The sequence below is a fragment of the Anser anser genome (genome assembly GCF_964211835.1).
Source record: "Anser anser genome assembly, chromosome: 2".
NCBI classification, from domain to species: domain Eukaryota; kingdom Metazoa; phylum Chordata; class Aves; order Anseriformes; family Anatidae; genus Anser; species Anser anser.
In genome coordinates, this window is record NC_139721.1 from 50,836,762 (window position 1) to 50,858,234 (window position 21,473).

General features: G+C 40.9%; 1 long non-coding RNA gene across 1 annotated transcript; it reads right to left on the minus strand.

The window, feature by feature from the left end:
• Positions 1-3,304: 3,304 nt before the first annotated feature.
• LOC310895247 lies at positions 3,305-9,051 on the minus strand. Its single transcript, XR_014580582.1, has 3 exons — positions 6,363-9,051; positions 5,973-6,017; positions 3,305-4,701 (listed from the first exon to the last, which is right to left on the minus strand). It is a non-coding gene; the product is annotated as an uncharacterized lncRNA (long non-coding RNA).
• Between the last annotated feature and the right edge of the window lie 12,422 nt (positions 9,052-21,473).

The window sequence follows — 21,473 nt, forward strand, 5'->3', positions numbered from 1 at the left end:
ATTGTCAGCTCTGGAAAACTAGAATTCATGCAAAGTATAGAAGCATAGAAAGTTTTTTTTGTTGTTTATTTTGTTTTTGTTTTTATTAGGGATGAAGCAGAACTGAAGATCTAGAAGAGAACTAAAGGAGAAAGGGAGGAGAAAGGAATGAATTCAGGGTGGAGGGCATTGACCAGACTGGAGAGGAGGAACAGAGGAAGCAGGAACTGAGGAAGTGCTGTGGGTTGGGGGACAGACCTTGCAATGGAAAAGGGGGAAAAAAGAAGTGTGAGTGGGGAGAGGTAAGATCTGGAGAACGTCATGAGTATGTGGTAACAGAAGGAAGAGAAAAGGCATAGCAGGAGAAACTGGAGAGCAGAAGGAGGGATATCTGTACTTGTGATATGGGCTGGGTAACAAGGTAAACTGAGGAGACAGATGGTTGATCCTCAATGGTCAAGACAGGGAAGGGAATTTTCATCAGTCCTTTGACCAGGCAGGTCAGATGAAAAAGCCAAGTTAATGGCAAAAGCAGTTAGGTGTGTTAACAATATGGTACATGAAGATATAGAGAATGGGGGAGGAAAGCTGGGAAGAGAGAGACAGAAATCTGAAATTGTTAGAAACTGCGAGAATGCTTGTAATTTGTAACACTTTCAACTGGGGTAGAATTTTTTCATAATAAAGTTGTAACTTCTGATACTTTTACTGATAATACTGTTGCCTCTATAAAGCTCAATCACAATGGCTTACTTTTTAATGTTAGGCATAATATTACTCATTAGCTTTTTATGTTCCCAAAATTCAAATTGCCCATACATAATACATTAAAGTGTTTTTCTGTGGGTTTCCATTAGCATTTTCCCCAGAATGCTATCTCCTTAGCACAGCAATTGTGATATACCCGTTTATATCTAGAAGCTCCTTAAAACTTAAAAATATTAAGCTTACTAAATGATGTCTTAACTTAAATCATTAGTCAATGGCTAAGAAATCTTGAGGGACTTCCTAGATCAATAAGCATACTGTGAATTAATAGGAAAATATGTACTGAAGGAAACTATGAAAAGAATTCTTATGCATGCCAGAATAATGATAATGGTCAACACTGAAATAGACATTTCTCTCATTTTCATTCATATAGCTGCATGTATAAGATAAAGAGCAGATCTATAGCACCTCTGACAGATATATATATACATATTTATAGTACATATATACAAATGCAATCTGAAATACAGAAATATACCTATCTAGCAGTAAGAGCTACAAGATTTCTCAGCAGGTTAGGACTTTTTACCATAGTCCTGGAAAACTCTGAAGCACATTCTTACTCTGAACCTTTACCGATCTGTTGATGCATCTGAGTTCAACAAATTATTTGCTAAGCCAGACACTCTAGGTGTGACAAGTGCCACTGCCATTTTCCAATTAAGTGCTTTTGTTTTCCATTAAGGGCACAGGACTGCATTTCCACTGGAATGGATTCCCTCAGTCATCTAATGTGTTCTCGTAATCCAGCCATTTCTTTACAAAACTGGCTTTCAGATATATTAGAGTTTTAATTAAAGTGCCTAACTTTTATGTTTACTGCTCTAAGTTTCTCATGGGCAGTTGCTAAGGCTTTTTGTGAGTGTGATGCTTATTTACAGGGGTGTTGTTTGACACTGCTATATTGCTGCAACTGAGAAATAAATGATATGTATAGTACTGCTAGGCCCTTCATGAGCAGAAAGATGTATAAACTGGCTTGATTGTAGATGTGAATTCAAAGCATGGTGTTAGCTCCATGAGCTGTTGTCTTTTTCTTCTCTCATTGTTGTTCTTATCCAAAAGATCCTAACTATCTTTTCATTTTAGGGAATGTGGGCAGAAACAAAAAGAGGTGGAGTTGTTGATTAAAATTAACGCTTGTCAGCTGAGTTGCATTTGTACTCCTCATGCATATACCTCCCCACAGCTGCAGCCAGTTTTTGCAGGTCATCTGACAAGGAATAACCCTTAACTGGTGGTAAAGTGGGCTCTTGCAGTCGTGCATACACTACAGCCATAGCCTATGTGCACCACTGAGCCTTTCTTCTCCTTGTTTTAGATCTCCTTGTCTAGTAGTGGAGACACCTTGGGACCATGCTCACAAATGTCAAACCTTGTTTCTTTTGGTGGTCTCTGGTGTCTTGCTTTAAAACTCTCGCAGCTGTTAAAAAATCAAATAAATGTGATCTTAGACACCAAGCCAGTTATCTTGCTGTTCATGTCAGCATACAATGCCCTTAGCTACCAGGTAGGAAAGATTTGGCATTACTATTATGAGGGTGACCAGAGCTGGGAAGCTGCTGGAAACCTTCTCTGCTTTTGTGAGGTGCAAAAAAAAAAAAAAGTTGATGAACTTGGGCAAAGTTGGGCTGAGGAAATGGTTATGTTTGTGTGAGGAAATTAAGTAGTGCCAGGGAAGGCCCCAGGGCACAGGTATCTGATTGTCTGTACTGTTATTGCTGCAAGGGCCCACAAATAGCACGCTCATGACCCACAGAAAACAACAGCTCACAGCCAGCTTCTGGACATGACTCAGGACTTAGCAGCTCCCAAAGGGCATTTTAGCCTCTTTTGGAGGCTAGCATTGTTTAAGAGCTTGGACAGGGCTAGTCTGTGCCTGTAGGTTTCAGTGCCAGAGTGCAGACCAGGGCAAATTTAATTATCTAATGCGAGGAAGCCTTACAGTGCTATACATTACATGTGTCAGGAAAATCCAGAAAAGGAGTAAATGGCCTGGTGGTTGTTCACCAGTGAAAAGGTGAGCTGAATCAGTCGGTGGTAGAGGTAGGGACAGTACCCTCTATAGAGTGATCCGTATTAGGGCAAACATAATTTCTTGAACCTTCCCTTCCCTTCCCTTCCCTTCCCTTCCCTTCCCTTCCCTTCCCTTCCCTTCCCTTCCCTTCCCTTCCCTTCCCTTCCCTTCCGTGATGAATCATCATCCTTACTGAGCTTCATACAAACTATAAACTTCATCTTACAGCTCCTGCAGTAAGAAAATATTCAATAAATAGGCTTGTGAATGAAATATTACAACAGATTAATGCCATTTTTCTATTTATTTCCTATGGCTAGCCATCTCTAGGAAGTGAACTAAGGGAAGCAGAGGGTCTGTGATTTCCTATTTGATATTTTACAGGTTTATTAGTTGGCAAGGACTTTCATTGTGTCTAAATGATGGTTACAACTGATAGAAGTTTGCACTGCTTATTTTTATTTTTATTTTATTCTTATTTTATTTTTATTATTATTATTTTTATTTTTATTTTAAGATCTCTAAGGAGTGCTTGAGAGATTGTTTGACCTGATTGTTTTCCCTAACTTGGACAAACCATTAATGGAGCCTTAAAATGTTCAGTTTATTTTTAATATTTCTTCTGTTGCAATAGGTCAGAAGAAAGGAACTTTTGCATGATCCTCCCTGCTAAGTGCTTTAGCATGGCCCATACCATTGTTGCATATTGACAGCTCGTCAAGCAATGACCCGAGGCAAAGTGGCCATCTGTCTACATATAAGAAAAAAATATTTTCTAAAATACAAATGGACAGGTTGTTCTAACATTTTCAATGTAATTATTACTTGCTATGTGTTGTCTAAAGCCTGCAGTATCTCCAAACACCAATCTGTATGTGCACACATAGAAGCATGCATACAGTTGTCAGTATTAAGCAAAGAACACAGCAAAAAATGAGTTATATTCTGACGAAGACATTTGAAAATAATCTTGCTTTCGGGAGCTTTGATCTGTGAATTTCAAAATAGAGATTTTAATTCATAAGACAGAAGCTCAGCATTCTCTGGAGCTCTGAACCTCTGGAGATAACTCAGTCTGGACAAAACATTAAAACTTACAAATTCTTTTCAGAACCTGAGCCACCTTGTAATTTTTTCCAGCCTGTAAAACTTATTGGCTTTATACTCTTACACATACTGCACCATAAAAGATCTAAGCTGCAATTGTACTGCAATCTATTTCTGAGGGCGAAAAGGATGGCTCTGCATTTGGATTCGCCCTGGTTTTCTACTGATGCAGCCCCACCAATACTGATGAGACCACTGCCACCAGTGGTAATGAGATTGCTCCTTATTTGCAACTTTGAAGCGATTACAAGCTTTCCTTCTTCCCGGCAGTGAAGTTTCAAGCACCGTTTACTGACACTCAGGGAAAGCATACTTGAAATTCTTGCCTGCTTTATGTCAAAGCTGCATCTGCTAGGAGAGCTTTATCTGTGAGAAAGTGAAGGAGGTTTCAGATAACCTCTGCGACAGACCCTTAAACTACATGAAGGTTCATAGCATTACAAAGCTGTGAAGTAAATTTAGATTAGTGTGGACTAAATATAAACATGCTGTTCACTGCCCTGAGCAGTCGATGTGAATGGGCTAGACTCCTGCCAGAAATATGAGCGTAAGTCCCTGCTATGCACTGATTTTTTTGTGGAGGCTGGAGTAAGTCAAGGAGATACCCAGCATGAAAACCTGTTGAATGGGACCCCTGACCTTCACTCTGCAATTGCAATGTAGAATAGCAATAATTAATTACTGAGTAGGAACAGTTCAAAGATTTGTGAGTCAGTTTTGATGGCCATGAATGCTTTAGCCACTGAACCAGTAATGTAGGACTCCAGCAGTTACCACTGCATGCAGAGACCACCTTTGCTCCAACACATGCCTGTCCTGTAAGGTGCCTAAAAGATTAAAAAAGAAAAAGAAAAAAAAAGTATTGATTCAGACATCTGGAGCTCAACAGAACACAGATATTAAAGTAACAAGGAAAATTAATAATTGTGGAACTAAGAATTTTTGAAGGTGAATCAGTGGAGACCTTGGATGAGAGGTATGTTTTACCCTCTCCCAGAATATAACATAAGGATGAAGGCTTCATATCAGCAAAGAGTAAAGTACCACTTCTTTATTTCTTTAGCCTTTATGAATAACATTGAGGAACAGGGAATTCAGCTTAAGAACTGATGCTGCAGTTTGGTCAGTTTGGTCCACAGAGCCTGCTGACTGAGTGAGGGCATTCATTCGGACTCTCAGTCAGGAGATCCTTTTAAGCACAGATGAAACCCACACCTGTTCACCTCATGCACATTAGGACTCATGCACTCATGTCTATGAGTCACATACCCACAGGCCAACATCATTTAAGTGCCGTTGACTTCAGTGGGATCTGAGACTGACTTCACCCTCCTTAAACAGGGATGTTGCTCAGAGCAGTGCCTGAAAGCTGATTTTCCCCAAAGATGACAAGGACATATTAGCATTCATTGGTACATGATCAAACTCTGAGTTTGGGTGGCTCTCATAAGACCGTGTTTCTTAAAATCTAATGTGTCTTATTGCATTTTCTTATTTCCAAAGAATCTCTTTTAAGTCCTCAGTCATTAAAGCCTATTTTGGGAGTATTTTTCTGCATTAACTAGATTTCATTTGATTAAATTCAGTATCTAAAGGTATATAAGATTTTCAGTGCTGCTATTTAAAATACCTAGGGAAGCAATTTTTGTGTGGTGTTGATTAAAAGATGGCTTAAACTAGTAAGCGTAATACTCCTTTTATATTATTTTTTAATTTGCAAGCTAGGGAGAAACCATACAAACATCCCAAGATATTCATAATGAAAGCGACAAAGAGAACAATTTGTTCAGAACTGAAAAGCAAGTCAGACTTCATATATCTGTCTGTAGAAAGTGCATTCACAAAAAAACACTCTCCTTGACATTAGCGTTGGCAATGCAAGTACTGAGGAAGAAGAAATAACCCACTCCTTCTCCAATCTCTTGGAAGAAGTATGCAAGGTTATTTTCTTTTTTTTGTTTTGTTTTGTTTTTCTTCCTGATTTTAATGCAGGGGCTCACATCAGCCAATTTGTGTTTTAGGGAAGGTTGTCATCTAAAGCTCAGCCTGAGTATTTCTGGGTTTTGATGAGAGTGAATACTTCATTTAGCTGACATACCTGAGTATAAACTGCCGGGCTGTTCTTCATCCCTTGCTATCCATGCTACAATGAAAGAAAATAGCTCTGGGTCAGCTTTGTGTACAGAAAAGAAAGTGTGTAGCAGGAAAAGCAACACAGAAGCCTTCAGGGTCTCTCGCAGCAGGTTGAAGCTTTCAGCAGACCCGTAAACGCAGCACAGCAGTTCCTGGCTTGTACGAGTGCAGAGACAGGAGCTGCTGGGGACCATGGCATTGCTCTGTACCCTGGCCAGCCCTGCAGAATCCAGCTTGGCAAGCTACCACTTCCCAGCCCTGTAAGGAGCCTGCAGGAGGGTTGTGGAGATGGGAGCATGGGGATGCAGGTGCTGAGGAAGGGATGGGCAGGAGCACAGATGGGGGATGCACTTACCCGAGGCTGCCTTGCTCAAGGGAAAGGAAACACAGGCGAGCACTTGGCTGTGGTTTTATTTACCAGTATCAATATAGTTACAGAGACCCTGGGACATCCCAGTCTACCGTTAATTATTTCTTGTCGCTCCTCTGGCAAGCAAAGAGCACGTTTCAGGTTTCCTTTTGTCTTTGCAGCTGATTTAATCACAGCAGCTCCTAAATCTGCTGTTTGGCTACAGCCTTCGAGGTGAATCTTGGATCACAAATATATGCTCCACTGCAAGACAAAACAAACCTAATTTTGTGCCTCAGGCAGCAAAGCTGCCAGTGCAGATTGTTGCTGAGTATTACAGCCACTTTTATGGACTGGGAGCACGGAAAGGGCAGCTTGAGCACAGAAGGGGAAACGTGCTGCCGACTCCCTCCACTGGCCACCTTGGGAGGCAGAAAAACACTAAACAACAACTGCAAAAAGTTAGAGAAGATAAGAAACGGGCAAAATCCTCTCACCACCTCCAGGAAAATGAAGAGACCTGCTGCTACCTGCTAAAGGTAGAGTTGTGGTTTGCTTATAAACTGCTCATGCAAGGTAAATGATGTTTAAGGAGAAGCACTTCATTCATCTGCAAACTGAAGGACAAGATGTGTCATCTGGCTAACAAGAACAACAAATTAACAACAATTAAGCTCTGCCTTTAAACTACCACCTATATATTGTTAGGAAGGTATAACATAAGCAATATTGTAGTAGGATATATAGTTAAAGTTAGGAAAAAACAAAAAACAAAAACCAACCCTGTCAGTGCTTTGTAATGCAACAAGTTCCTGCTGTTAGTGGAATTTTGCCTGCGCTGAGAGACTCTCATTTAAGAGAAATACCCAGTGCTAGGAAAAAGATTAATGGTCTGAAGCTCTGCAAGTTCAAAAGTGGAAATGATGTGTGCTCGGTTCTACCTTTTTCACATTTTTTCCTTGTCTTCCTCCCTCAAGCCTTTGTTAGTATGAAGCTAGACAGTGGCCAATTGCTTTTCAGTTGAGTATTGGGTGATACGGATCTACACGCCTACACCCAGAAGAGCTCACCCACAAGTCTTAGCCTATTTGCCTATTGAAGGTATAATTTTTATTTTTTTTCAGTTGCTGCCAGTGAATTTCAGTGAACATTGCAAATTTCTCATGACAGAAATGATTTATTACCCAACAATTCTTATGCAAATTCAAAGATACAAGAGATAGGTCGCTACCTGGGGACAAACTAACCTGAACTCTTCATGCAGGAGACTGTTTTGCTTCATGTAAATGGATTTGAGGAGGTAAGAAACTGACTGTGAGGCCTCATTTTGGGATGAAAGGGGCATACGCCTCCTCACTTTGTCCATCATGGCTGCTTTACTCAGAGACTTGTGCTGCCTTTGGCTAATGTAGACCAGGCAGCACTGATTAATTGTGGCTAAGGATTTTGCCCTGTGCCTTCTTGCTTACCAAATACTCAGTAGCTGAGGGATCCTTTTTTGCAGAGTCACATACTTTGACTCAAACGTGTGGGCACAGAAAAAGGAAATGGCAATTTGAGTTTTAAAACCAACTTTTTACATTTAAAAAAACTGCAAAAGTGTAAGTGCAGACTGATTTAAATCTTTCATGGTGCGGGCACTGTCTCCTGCTCTGTGCATTGGAGAAAGCAACACTCAAGTTGCCTAATCTGTCTGTCGCAAAGATTATAGTAGCTGTAATGGCTGATGTCTTACATCATTTCTAGACCAGGAGATCAGCTTTAAGATGGATCAAAGCACTCAGGAAAGAAGGAATGTCACCTTTGCTGCTTTCCAAACTTGGCTGAATTATTGTGTCATTTGGTAACAAGAAGTCTATCCTTACAGCCTAAGGAGAAAAAACTATCCTGGGCAAAATCTAATGCTTATAAAGTAGGGCTTTGTGTCTCAGAATATGAGGATACAAACGAATCAGATGGATCAAACTCTCCTCACAGCTAAAAGATGAAATCGTTACCTTATGTTAGATACACAACTGCTGTTTAATTTTAATGTATGCTGACTATTGTTCCTTCAGTAACTAAGAGTAGAAGAGCGTGAGATTACATGACCCTGAGTCTGTACAGGAGAGGCAGAAAAAATTTTGGAGAGGGCTCCAAAGATCATTTTTGCACATGAAACTCATGCAAACAGCTTCAGGGATGACTCTGCTGTCTGGAGACTTTATCTTCTTGCTGTATGAGACAAAGGATCATAATTGCTATTACCAGGCTGTGAGTCTGATGTTTAACAAGCCCAAAAATAACATCATGGTCAAATTATTCTATGGATTTGGGACAACAGAATGGCCACATTAACATTTTGCCTTATGATGCCTCCAATAGAAGAGAGTAAGAGCATTAGACAGTTCAGAGTTATGATGCTAAGGGCAGTCTTCAAACTGCACAGATCAAAACGCCCAATGAAATGTTAAATAAAGAGAAATGTGAGAAGAACAACACACGATCACATTTTAAGAGCTTTAATATGTACAAATTTGGCTCGACTTGAACAACTGAAATAATTTCTTAAATTGAATAGGAATGAACTTTATGCACTGTTCAGAAAAGGAAGCAGATAAAGCACAGCATTTCAAAACCAGCAGCTGTTCAAATATAAATTTCCTGTTTATTGAGATTTCAGTTGTATCAAAATAAAGGTCTCAGAGAGGCTGAGCAAGTCAATCATTACATACCTTGTTAGTGTGACAGCCCCCTGTGTATTGTTTGACTGGAAATAAAACACAAATACCCCAAGCCCCTACTGTGTCTGCTTCATGGTGCATAAATCTATTGTGTGTCACATCACTTAGAGTTTTGATGGCAGACTACCAAATTGCAGAGGAAAATACACAATCAAGACTTCATTTTCATAAATGAAATAAAAGTACACACAGGAAATACAGAACAGAAGTGTTTTCATTAGTGCTATTTCAAGGGTCCATCACTCAAATTGGAGACTTCTGCAAGCCTCACTGAACATTTGATTACATATGTAAATAAGTGAGTTTTCCAAGTGTATATTATTTCATTTTCCAACTTTAATGGCATTCAAAATCTTTCTTGTAATAAGAAACCTGGCCTAAGTTATTTTCAGTGGTATTACGTCCTGTACCTGGCTGGACTGACAAGGACAGAGCTCTTGGGCTCTGCCAGCACTGCCACGAGCTGCCGGTGTGCTATGAGGGCTTCCTTTCACAGAAGCCTCCTTGGAGATGTACCTATATTAGACGTATTTAAACACCAAAATGCATGGCCTTCAAAGCCAGCAATAGAATCAGAATGCATTCCAAAATGAAGGTTGAGTTAGCTGCTATCTTCAAGTCCTGTGTTCTCCTTTACCTAATTATTTGTATTGAGGAAACACTTTGAAATCATTGACTTAGTTTTGTTGGACATTGAACAGAACAAAAATAAAAGGAAGGATCTTACCTCTAAACCTTCTGATCAAAACTTGCATATACATTGTGCTAGGAAAGCTGGCAATTTTGGGAAGAAGTATAAAAAAAGACAGGACATAAAGATAATGTTTTCACCTTCCTCACATGCATCACTTCTGGAAGAAAAGAAATAAAACAGATGACTGAGAATTAGATTTTTGAACTAGATTTTGAGAAAAAGAGAAATCCAGTATTGTGTAGTAGAAAAAGTTGGCTAGTATTTTCTGGGTTAAGTTGAATCTTCTTAATGTTATCACTCTATTTCCACTGGTACATTCCTTCCAAAACTTCAAACATCTGTTTGCGTTATTTCATTGAGCCCAGGGGGTCCCAGGATTGAAATCATGTCTAACTTAGGAAAGTTGGTCCCCAAAGAGGGCTCTATGCAACACTGCCCAGAATAAAGGAAGAAGGAAACAAGTTAAGCAAAGAAACAGTGTGTGGGATCCAGTCTGCTGAACCTGTGCGCTGAGCTTGTGTTGAAATGCTGGATGCACCGTGAGGCAGTCCTACAGCAAGTGCCAAGTTTCCTGTCTTGTCTGTGGCAAGGATTCATGTGAAGGTCTCCAAGGGAAGTTCCTGTCTCTGCAGTGTAGATGTTACCCTTGTTCACAAAGTTTTGTCTCATTACAGGCATTTTCTCCATTTGCTGCACAAGATCAACCCTAAGAAAAAATATCATAAAAGCAACTGGGACAAGAACAAACACAGAAGCATGTCTGAGTGTTCAGCCTTTGTGCTAAATGATGGGTGACTATCAAGAGATGATATTTTCTGAGGATCCACCAGTACAACGGTACAGTCAACAGCAACTGATGGCACTTTCAGAGTTACCTGGAGAATGTAGGCATTACCATACTGCTGCTTTCTAACAGGAGTGGAGAGTGTACTCCTTGAAATGACTTGGAGAAAATCTCAGCTGTAATTTTCACCTGACATAGACAGACAAACACAGCCACAGTAAGAATATAAATTTCTCTTGCTGGTGTTGTGATCATATTTGTACATTCTGACAGTAAGGCAGGCTGGAGAAAAAATGGCTTTCTGCTAATTAAAATTAATTCTGCTGTGTTAAAACATTTCTTTTGTTCTGTTTCTGCGTGTGGTTTTCTTCTGTCTGTCTAAGAGGCAGGAGTTCCAGGAGGCAACACAATGATTTTGACTCCAAATTTGATGATGAGACTGGGCATTTTTGGTTGCTCTTTCTCAGTAGTGTGTTGTTATTAACATTTCCACAGTTGTAAGGTGAACTGATCATTCCTGAGAAGCAGGTGCTCTATTAGTGTTTTCTTTTTTTTTTTTTTTTCTCCTTCTGGAGAAAAGAAAGAAAAATTGTGGTGGCTAGACCTTTAAAGACAGTAATAGGCATGGGTACAACTTATTGATCAACTTGAAGGTAAGTTAAAAGAGAAAAAAATTTCTTCCCTAGTAAAGAAGTCTCTACTGTATGTTTCCAGATTTTCTACCTTGAAGATTTATTTTAGTTTAAAACAGTATTAAGAATAAATGCAGATGGATAGTAGAGCATCCTGCTGAATGTTTTTTCCAGTCAGATGAACATTATCTGTTGCAGTTTTCTGTTCTTCCTGTTTTAGACCAGGGGTGTTGCTCTGAGTTGTAGTAACTATCTTCTAACCCAAACTGCATACCTCTTTCAAAGACAAGCAGGTAAGGGTCCAGACCTTCTAGAGGTATGAACAACACAGCTGTACCAACTGCACTGAGCACTACTAATCTACACCAGCTGACCTTGCTTATGACTGCAGCTTGTGCCAGCAAATTAAAAAAGGCTACAGATGTGACAAAGGCCCTCAAACTCCTTTACTGGAGGGGAAAAAAAAATCCCTATTTTCACTCTCCATTTCCTTTTGTGGTTCTCAACACTGTTAATTAATTCCCAGAATTAAGCTGTTAATGGCAAAACAAAAAAACATACAAAAAAAAAAGTGTATTTAAGCTGTCAAAAACTCCATTACTCTCCTTGTTATTCTGATTTCAGCTCAGACTTAGAGCAGGTCACAAGAAAGACTTTCATATAGTCAGCAGCTCCAAGATCAAGCTCTCTGGTGCTTGTGATGAAGCTTCCCTTTCTAATAGAGTTTCTAGCAACTCCCTTCTCCAGGCTAGATGAGACCTGGATTTCTAGAAATTTAAGTTCTTAGAAATTATCGTGCTGTAAACAAGCAGTCAAAGGAAAAAGAACCTCTTCCTTCAATTTATTTCAAAGGTTGCAGGTGAATTTTCTTCACTCTGATCAACCTTAATTACATCTGTTGCTCTTTTTTACAACCAGTAGAATGTAAAATATGCAAATGGATACAGTGAGCTCCAGATTAGAATTGTTGAACCTAAACCTTGCCCAGGAACTTGCTGCTGTGGCTGTATTTTAGCTTCTTACATAGGGAAGTGGGCCTCAGATAAGAACCACAAAGAATTTAGAGCAACAATATGCAACTCCGTATTTGCTACATTTCAGGAGGATGGCATAATCATCTATCTCAAGAAAGCGAACAGCAGATGGTACACTGCAGATTTGTATGTTTGCACCACTTATTAGTTTATAGAATTAAGAAAGTAGATTTTAAGATTTTAAAAAATATTTTCCCTAGATGTGATAATGAAGTAGTTCTTGTATCATCCTCTGTTACACAGACTTCTCTTTAAAGGATTGTGCTGCAAAAGATCACTTCCGAGATGTCCATTTGTTTTTCAGTATTTGATAGCAATGGCTATTCATTCATATGTAGCGATCTAATTCTACCTATCATGATTGATTCTGTTTGCACATAATTTTAGTTCTTCCTATATAATGGAGAAAGAATTGCAAAAATATAAATTAATACGATATGTGTTTTATTGCTTAGTATCAGAAGCCATGCAAAAGATCTTTTAGTAAAATATTTCTGCTGTTTGCTTTATACTTTGCAGACAGAGTCAGATTATGAGAGCTACTTTGGGAACACTGGTGTTGCTGACATAAGATCCCAAAAGAGGGAGTTTGTGTTTCCAGATGTTTGTTCTTGCCTCCATTTCTGTTTTTCTGTGTACATTTTTCCCCATACACAATCTGAAAGCAAAAGGAAAAGGCAACAAAACCTCTTTCTGGCTGACTATACTGATGCATTTGATCCCAATTTACTTAAGAAGAGACACTACGGTTTGGTCTAGTATGGATGTGTGTACTCAAGATACAAAAAAAAAAAAAGTGATCTATGAAAAAGATTGGATTGACAGCTCTGGGGACTGAAGGCTTTTATTCATTCAGTCAGCTGAACACAAACTATAACTGTGCGTCCTCCCTCCCTCTCCTCTATTAAGATGCTCCAGTTCTTTATTAGAGAAATCCCTACAGGTTTGGATTTGTGCCAGGTCAGTGCCTCTCTTGAAGAGCAGCCCAACAGGGACACTAGTACCTTGTGGCTGAGAGGATGTGCAAATCTGTCTGGAAGGAAATAATCTGAGGGAATATGACCTGGCAGAACATGGATTCAGTGTCCTGCATGTCCTGAGCTTTTCTGGACAAGCAGAGGTTGGTACTTTGTTATGGATCCCAAGCCACCATCACTGAGTACTTCCAAAATCCTACTCCTTTACCCCTCACCAATTTACAGTACATGAAGGTGCTAGAGCTTCACATATGGGGGAATGCTAAATTCTTAAGCATTGTGAATTAAGATCTCTGACTTTAACTCACCATACATATTTTAAAAGATTATCAGTCCTCCAGAATTTACTCTTGAACAAACCTATTGACTTCAATAAAGCACCACTGACCAAAAAAGAAACGGACATTAGTATTTTTGATTAGGGTTTGTATGGTTGTCTTTAAAGTGAAGGAAAACAACACCTTTGAAACACTAAAGCACCCCAGCCATATTTCAGTTGCTATAAATACAAAATTATACGATAGACTTAATTTCAGTTAGTTAAGTAATGGCAGGAAACTATCAACACTTCTGCTCTCAGAGTAATCAGTGATAATTTACAGCTAGGGAGAGTAATCAATATGCAGGAACTGACTTTATTTTGGGTAAATTGAAGTCTTTGACCTGGCAAGGACTGATGACTTGCCCTAAAATAGACTAGAATTTCCTATGGTAGAAGGGGTAGTCCAAATTACTGCATTTATTTACCTAGAAACAGTAAATATAGGGATATATCTGTTCACTAGGAAATACTTCACTCTTTTCCAACGTATTTCTAAATGATCTGCCCGAACAATTTACATGTGCAATATTTGTATGCTGCAGATACTGCATCACCCAAGACAAACTGTGCATTGGGCATCTTGCATCACATAAACACCAGGTGATGGGAGCCCCGACAAATTGGATACTTTCCCTTAAAAGACCCTGGTGTCAAATCGCTTACAACTTTGCCCATTTTCATCTAGATTAACTCATATTTTTTCTGCTGGATATCTATCTCTGGCTAAATGCTTAAAGAAAATGTCAAGTGATATTGGATTTGAAAACGTAAGTTGTTTCCTCTCATTAGAAAAGCTTGGGAACATAAAAATGAACTTTCAAATTTGGTTCCTTCTGTACCTCTCCCAGCATGTATTTCATGGTAATCCTCACTGGGAATATTATAAGGAAGTGTTTCTTGATAACTTCTTGGAAATCCTCTAAATATAAGTGAACAGAGAAATCCGTCTCAAATAATTTTAAGAGTTGTTAACAGAACTTCCTAAATTCCCCAAGATAAGTTTGTTGAACAAAATATAACCACCCCTTGGCTTGTCCAGACCACAAGCTGTGCAGTGCCAGCTGCACCCAGAAGCAAGAAGCACAAGGCAGCATGAAGTGGGTGGTGGCCCCATCACTAGATAGTGGTCTGGGATGTCATTGACCTTGCAGCTCTGCATCCCTACAACAATGGAGACACGCTATCTACAGATGTCTTTCACTGGTTTGGGCAGGTCAACACATCCAGAAAAAAAGTCTTTGGCAAGATTTTCCTGTTCTTGAAGTTAGGGTTCATCAGTTCACATTTGCAAGCTGGAGAAAAGGCTCATAATTGACAAACCACATAATTGTGAAGAGCCACAGACTCAACCCATCTTAACTTTTATATCCTTTCTCTGCTTACTTTTTTTTTCTTTCTTCTTTTTCTTTTTCCTACTTGGCACATGATTTGTAATGGTACTGGATTTTAATATAGCAAGTGTATCATAAACTGACAGAGCAGTTCCTTGAAAATCCGTGCTAGTGAACTAGTATTTTCAGGGCTTCCAATACAGGCTTAAAGTCTTCTAATTTTAGCTGAGGTTCAGGGCTCCATGGCTCCAGAGATCTTTTCTTTGTTTCATTTGTAAATGACTGAAAAAAATCACAGCCTTCCAGAAAAAAAACTTCTTGCCGATCTTCTCATGCACTTTGTTCCCTTAGGTAGGCTCTTGCTGTGTCAGGGCCTCTGGTTTAATAATAATCCTGCAATCCTATTCTGTAAGTTTTCTAGCTTGATAGGGGCTTTGCTGATTAATGTTGTCAGAACGAGATGTGCTGAAAAACACCTTCTGATGCATTACATGAAAGGCTCAATCTAACAGATGTACGAGATCAGTGTATTGTCATGTTCTTTTACCAGGAAAAGTCAAGACTAGGCTAAATCAATGATGCAATTTGTTTAATGTGAAGTTTGATTTTTCTTGAGTCAGACCTCACCAGTTTTTTCTTTCTCTGAGGCATGCTAATAAGTTTCTTTTTAAGTTTCTGATTTCCTTTATTTATTTTTTTTTCTAGATTTGGTTCTCCTGCTGTGAGTGAGTTATCTGAAGGATATTTATTCATAAAGTAAATTCTTTCCTGTCTGGTCTGAATGAAAATATCTTGTGGATTCTCCTGAATTTTTCAGAAATATTTTGATCTTAATATTTTGTGTAGGACAAAAATCTCACAGCTGTCAAGAAGGTACATTTGCTTTGATGAAACTTCCAAATCTTTTGTTATGAAATATGTAAATGCTCTGGTGTCCAGGTGGAAAATATAAAGATACTTAGATATTTAGATTTAGTATGCAAGAATAAAATCTGAAAAAAGTCTGAAGGCAACATTACATCCTTGAATAAAATAGATCTTTGTCTGGAAATATTGCATTCAAAGGTCCTAGTCTTGAATCGCTATCCATGAGGAAATGGTTGGCGACCTGCTACGGAGCTTGGATGTGCGCAAGTCGATGGGGCCGGATGGGATCCACCCAAGGGTACTGAGAGAACTGGCGGAGGAGCTGGCCGAGCCGCTTTCCATCATTTATCGGCAGTCCTGGCTATCGGGGGAGGTCCCGGTTGACTGGCGGCTAGCCAATGTGACGCCCATCTATAAGAAGGGCCGGAGGGCAGACCCGGGGAACTATAGGCCTGTCAGTTTGACCTCAGTGCCAACTTGCAGGGCAAGCAGGCGATCAGGCCCAGTCAGCATGGGTTTATGAAAGGCAGGTCCTGCTTGACGAACCTGATCTCCTTCTATGACCAAGTGACGCGCTTGGTGGATGAGGGAAAGGCTGTGGACGTGGTCTACCTTGACCTCAGTAAGGCTTTTGACACCGTTCCCCACAACATTCTCCTCGAGAAACTGGCTGCTCGGGGCTTGGACTGGCGTACGCTTCGCTGGGTTAAAAACTGGCTGGATAGCCAGTTGTGGTGAATGGAGTCAAATCTGGTTGGAGGCCGGTCACTAGTGGAGTCCCCCAGGGCTCGGTACTGGGGCCGGTCCTCTTTAATATCTTTATTGATGATCTGGATGAGGGCGTCCAGTGCACCCTCAGTAAGTTTGCAGACGACACCAAGCTAAGTGCGTGTGTCGATCTGCTCGAGGGCAGGAAGGCTCTGCAGGAGGATCTGGATAGGCTGGAGCGATGGGCTGAGGTCAACTGCATGAAGTTCAACAAGGCCAAGTGCCGGGTCCTGCACCTGGGCTGCAACAACCCCAAGCAGAGCTACAGGCTGGGAGATGAGTGGCTGGAAAGCTGCCTGGCCGAGAAGGACCTGGGAGTATTGGTGGATAGTCGGCTGAATATGAGCCAGCAGTGTGCTCAGGTGGCCAAGAAGGCCAACGGCATCCTGGCCTGTATAAGAAGCAGTGTGGCCAGCAGGTCGAGGGAAGTGATTGTGCCCCTGTACTCGGCTCTGGTGAGGCCGCACCTCGAGTACTGTGTTCAGTTTTGGGCCCCTCGCTACAGGAAGGACATGGACGTGCTCGAGCGAGTCCAGAGAAGGGCGACCAAGCTGGTGAGGGGTCTGGAGAACAAGTCTTACGAGGAGCGGCTGAGGGAGCTGGGCTTGTTCAGCCTGGAGAAGAGGAGGCTCAGGGGCGACCTCATCGCTCTCTACAGTTACCTGAAAGGAGGCTGTAGAGAGGTGGGGGTTGGTCTATTCTCCCACGTGCCTAGTGACAGGACGAGGGGGAATGGGCTAAAGTTGCGACAGGGGAGTTTTAGGTTGGATGTTAGGAAGTACTTCTTTACCGAAAGGGTTATTAAGCATTGGAACGGGCTGCCCAGGGAGGTGGTGGAGTCACCATCCCTGGAGGTCTTTAAAAGACGTTTAGATGTAGAGCTTAGGGATATGGTTTAGTGGAGTACTTAGTGTTAGGTCGGAGGTTGGACTCGATGATCTTGAGGTCTCTTCCAACCTAGAGAAATCTGTGAATCTGTGAATCTGTGAATCAGGATAAAAGAAGTGTCAATGGTAATTTGCACTGAGTTCCTCGTTATTAAGAAATTATATATATAATTGCATATTTTGCAGTAACTTCCCTTCCCTTCCCTTCCCTTCCCTTCCCTTCCCTTCCCTTCCCTTCCCTTCCCTTCCCTTCCCTTCCCTTCCCTTCCCTTCCCTTCCCTTCCCTTCCCTTCCCTTCCCTTCCCTTCCCTTCCCTTCCCTTCCCTTCCCTTCCCTTCCCTTCCCTTCCCTTCCCTTCCCTTCCCTTCCCTTCCCTTCCCTTCCCTTCCCTTCCCTTCCCTTCCCTTCCCTTCCCTTCCCTTCCCTTCCCTTCCCTTCCCTTCCCTTCCCTTCCCTTCCCTTCCCTTCCCTTCCCTTCCCTTCCCTTCCCTTCCCTTCCCTTCCCTTCCCTTCCTTTTCAAAGGCAGAGGAGCAAGGAGTGAAGGTGAGCCTGTGAGAGGGAGGTAAGGGGAAGATGGTGGTTTTATTTTTTCTATTTGTTTCTCACTACCTAAACCTGTATTAATTGACAATAACAATTTATTTTTTTCCCAAGCCGAGTTTGTTTTGCTCATGACAGTAACAAGTAAGCAATTTCCTTGTCTTTACCTCAACCCATGAGATTTTTTTGTATCCTATTGTCCTGTTGAGGAGGGAGAGTGTGCTTCTGAGTGGACATGTGGCTGCTGGACAAGCTTAACCTGCCACATCTGGACACGTATGATGCAGAATTTATTTGAATTGGCCTTTATTTATTTTATTCCTTACCTTCCTCCCCTTTAGATTTTAAAGACTGAAGCATTACTTTTTGGCAAAGCTGAATCTATGAATGTTTCCTCTTCTCTGTGTCTAGCTATCATTTTGGGAAACACTTACCATTTAAATACTAATCAAAATACAGGAATAGAAAACAGAAGGAACACTAAAAAAGAAAAGTCTTGTCTCCAAATCTGGAGAGACATATTTCCCAGCTTGTCTAGGATCAAAGCTCTTTTACGTGGGACAGAAAATCACCCATTATTTTTGTAAGTTGTATTGTTGCAGGCTTACTACAATAATGATGTAGCTGTAAACAGGTGATTATTAATGATATGTAGGTCAAATTCATCTCCGAGGTACATGAGTTTTAATGAGTGAAGCCTATTTTCCTCAGTGCTCAGCCCTTTTAGGACTCTGCACAAGCTCCCCAGTGGCTGAATTGGCTGGTATTACTGGTTGGCAAAGCATTGTGTTCAGTCCCTGGATGGACACTTACCACATGAACATCATGGGGCATCTGGCACATCTGTGAAAGTTTATCTTCCCCGGGCTTGAGCAGAGGTGAGACATTGCCCTTTACTGCAGGTCATGTTTGTTGGAACAAAGTAATTCTTCCAGTAGTATTGCATCACTATCTGCATGAGACAGTGAGTCCTAATTTCTGGTTTCTCAATGTCTTCAGGAGTATTTCATGGATCCCTCTCCTGCAGCTCATAGCTTCTCCCCAGGCTGAGTAGCTTCTCTCTGTCTGCTTTTCAGGTCCAAGAGCCAGCTGCAGTACTCACACAGGGTTCCTCTTACTACAAAAATACTCAATTTGTCCACATAGCTTTTGGAGCTTCCCTTAATATTATCTCAAATATCCATAAAGTCTAAGACCACAGCACTTTTACTCTGTTTCGAAACTCTGCCCCCCACACTGAGATTTGGGTTTTGATGTTACCTCCGTTCCTTGGTTGAAACATCCATAAACCCTGATGTGTCATCGCTGTACCCCACCAATGGGTAAGTTGTGGCTGTCATAGAGCTTCACACACTCAAAAGGTTTTTCCTGACCTCATCAGTTACATTGAATTCAGCAAGTGTAAAACAAGAGGAGTGGATCTGTGGAGAGCAATGGTACTGAGGTCCGCTTGTCTTCACGACACACTTCTCAAGGGTTTTATCTTTGTCTGGCTCTAGCCTGAGCCTGTGGCCAGAATGCCCATTCATGGCTGGAAGACATTAGGTGTCCTCCTGAAAGGCATCTTTGTGGCTGCTTCACCTGAAAGAAATCTAGTTCATGTGCTTTGCTGCTGTGTGTGCTCTGCTGCTGTGACTGCATGGAGAGTAGGGATGGCTGAGCAATTCCTGGCCTGAACTAAAACACTGATGCAAATGCACCACAGGCTGTACGTGAACAACTCCTCTAAGTTGCTGTAAGAGCTTTTTCTTTAGCTGTGTATGCAGCTATGACTCAGTGATGCTTTTGTTTTGTGTGTCCTACTTTTACATTTCTAATTCCCATCCTCACAGGCAAGAAAGCTGTATTTGTCTGCTTCTCTGAGATGATGCAGGCTGAATAGGAAAGAACTTGCTGTCTTAATTCTTCCCTTTTTAAAGCCTGAAAGTAGTCGGTTGCCTGTTCTGTGGGGAAGACAACAAAAAATGATGAACAACTAAGTAAAAGTTAGCAGAAAATGTCATGAGAAGTGTTTTGTTGTCCTGGCAAAGTTCCTTTTATAAAAGCACCCTTGTTCCAAATACTTAATATGATCTAGCCAGTTAAAGTATTGCCACAGGTTAGCAATCAAGCTTCTGGTAGAAGACAGGTAGTAGGTGGAAAAAAAGATGGGGATTATCTACCATTCTATGGATTTAGTCTTTAGAGATTCATTATTTCTCTACATTGCAGAAACATTTAAAAAAAATAAATCTCTCTTTAGGGATTTCACTGCTTCAGAACCATTTACCATATTTAAAAATCAATTGAACACACAAAACTGATAAAACATGCTTGTTTTTAAAGTATCTTACATCCTGGCTGTACCCATGTAAAATGCAAACCATCTAGCATGTTTGGAAGTAAGGTCAGTGGCATTTTTGTCAGCACGATGGAGCTCTGTCATCCTTCAGTAAATCTAGCAGTAAGAAGAGTTTGCAGGACTCAGATGCTTCTCCTCAGCCTGCTGTGCCGGGCGTCTGTCACATGGCCCATTAATGGCAAGATGTTGACACACTGTCATTTTTCACGAAGTTGTAAGTGAGCTACGAGCCAAAAGCAGATAAAAAGACAAATTAACTCATGCAGCATGTAGCAGTCTGCCCATGATCAGCCTTCCCTGCCTAGACAGAAGAAAGACTGAAGAAATACTTCCAAAAAGTACTCATTATTATTCAAATTTCTCAACACAGCAGTTTTGAAGTGTGGTTGCATAATATTTGTGCAATGTTGTGTTAAGAGAAGTGCTTATCACAGACCTGAGACCTCAATTTGGAAAAATAATGGTATTGCATGTTTGATTAATGCTCCTCTCTGATACTGATCAACGGCAGTGCAGTAGGAGAAGCGTGGGCTTCCTCAATCTGCCTACAAGAAGGTCTTTCAAGCTTGCCAAGAAAACTGCTATTGTTTGTGCCCAGGCCCCAGTCTCACAAGCTGTTCTGTGCGGGTGGACCTCAGTGCTTTGCAGAGTGCTGGTGACTTTGTTGACTACAGCAAAATGGAGAAACCCATGGCATGAATGCAATAAATCCTTCTTTGCTTGGAAAATGGGATTCAGATTCCTCTGAAGAACAGCTCAGCTCACTTGCATGCAAATGGAGTCATTGCTAGAAGGGATGGATTTGATGCTCTTTTAAAAAAGGCACAGCTAGAATATGCATTTTATACATATTTACTTCGTAAGCTGAAATCCAAGGATGAATTTCAAAGCAGATTTTGCCATGTCAAAATCACAAAACGTGTATGTCCTGTTTGATAGGCAAAGCTTAAATTGGCAAGATGAGAAGAGCTGAGGACGTCTTCTGAGTTATATAATACAGCTGCTATTTCTATGAGCAGAATAAATGGTCTGTATGGCTGAGGAGCCTGCACCACGGGTCAGGAGCCCTGTGTACTACTAAGCACCATGTGAACAAAAAAAGCTGTGCTGAGGCTGGGTTTTGGTTTGTTAAAACTAATGTGGCCAAGAAAGACAGAAACTTTTTGACTCTGGCACCTGCCATTTGGGTGCGTGCTGGTGTCTGAATAAGTGCTGG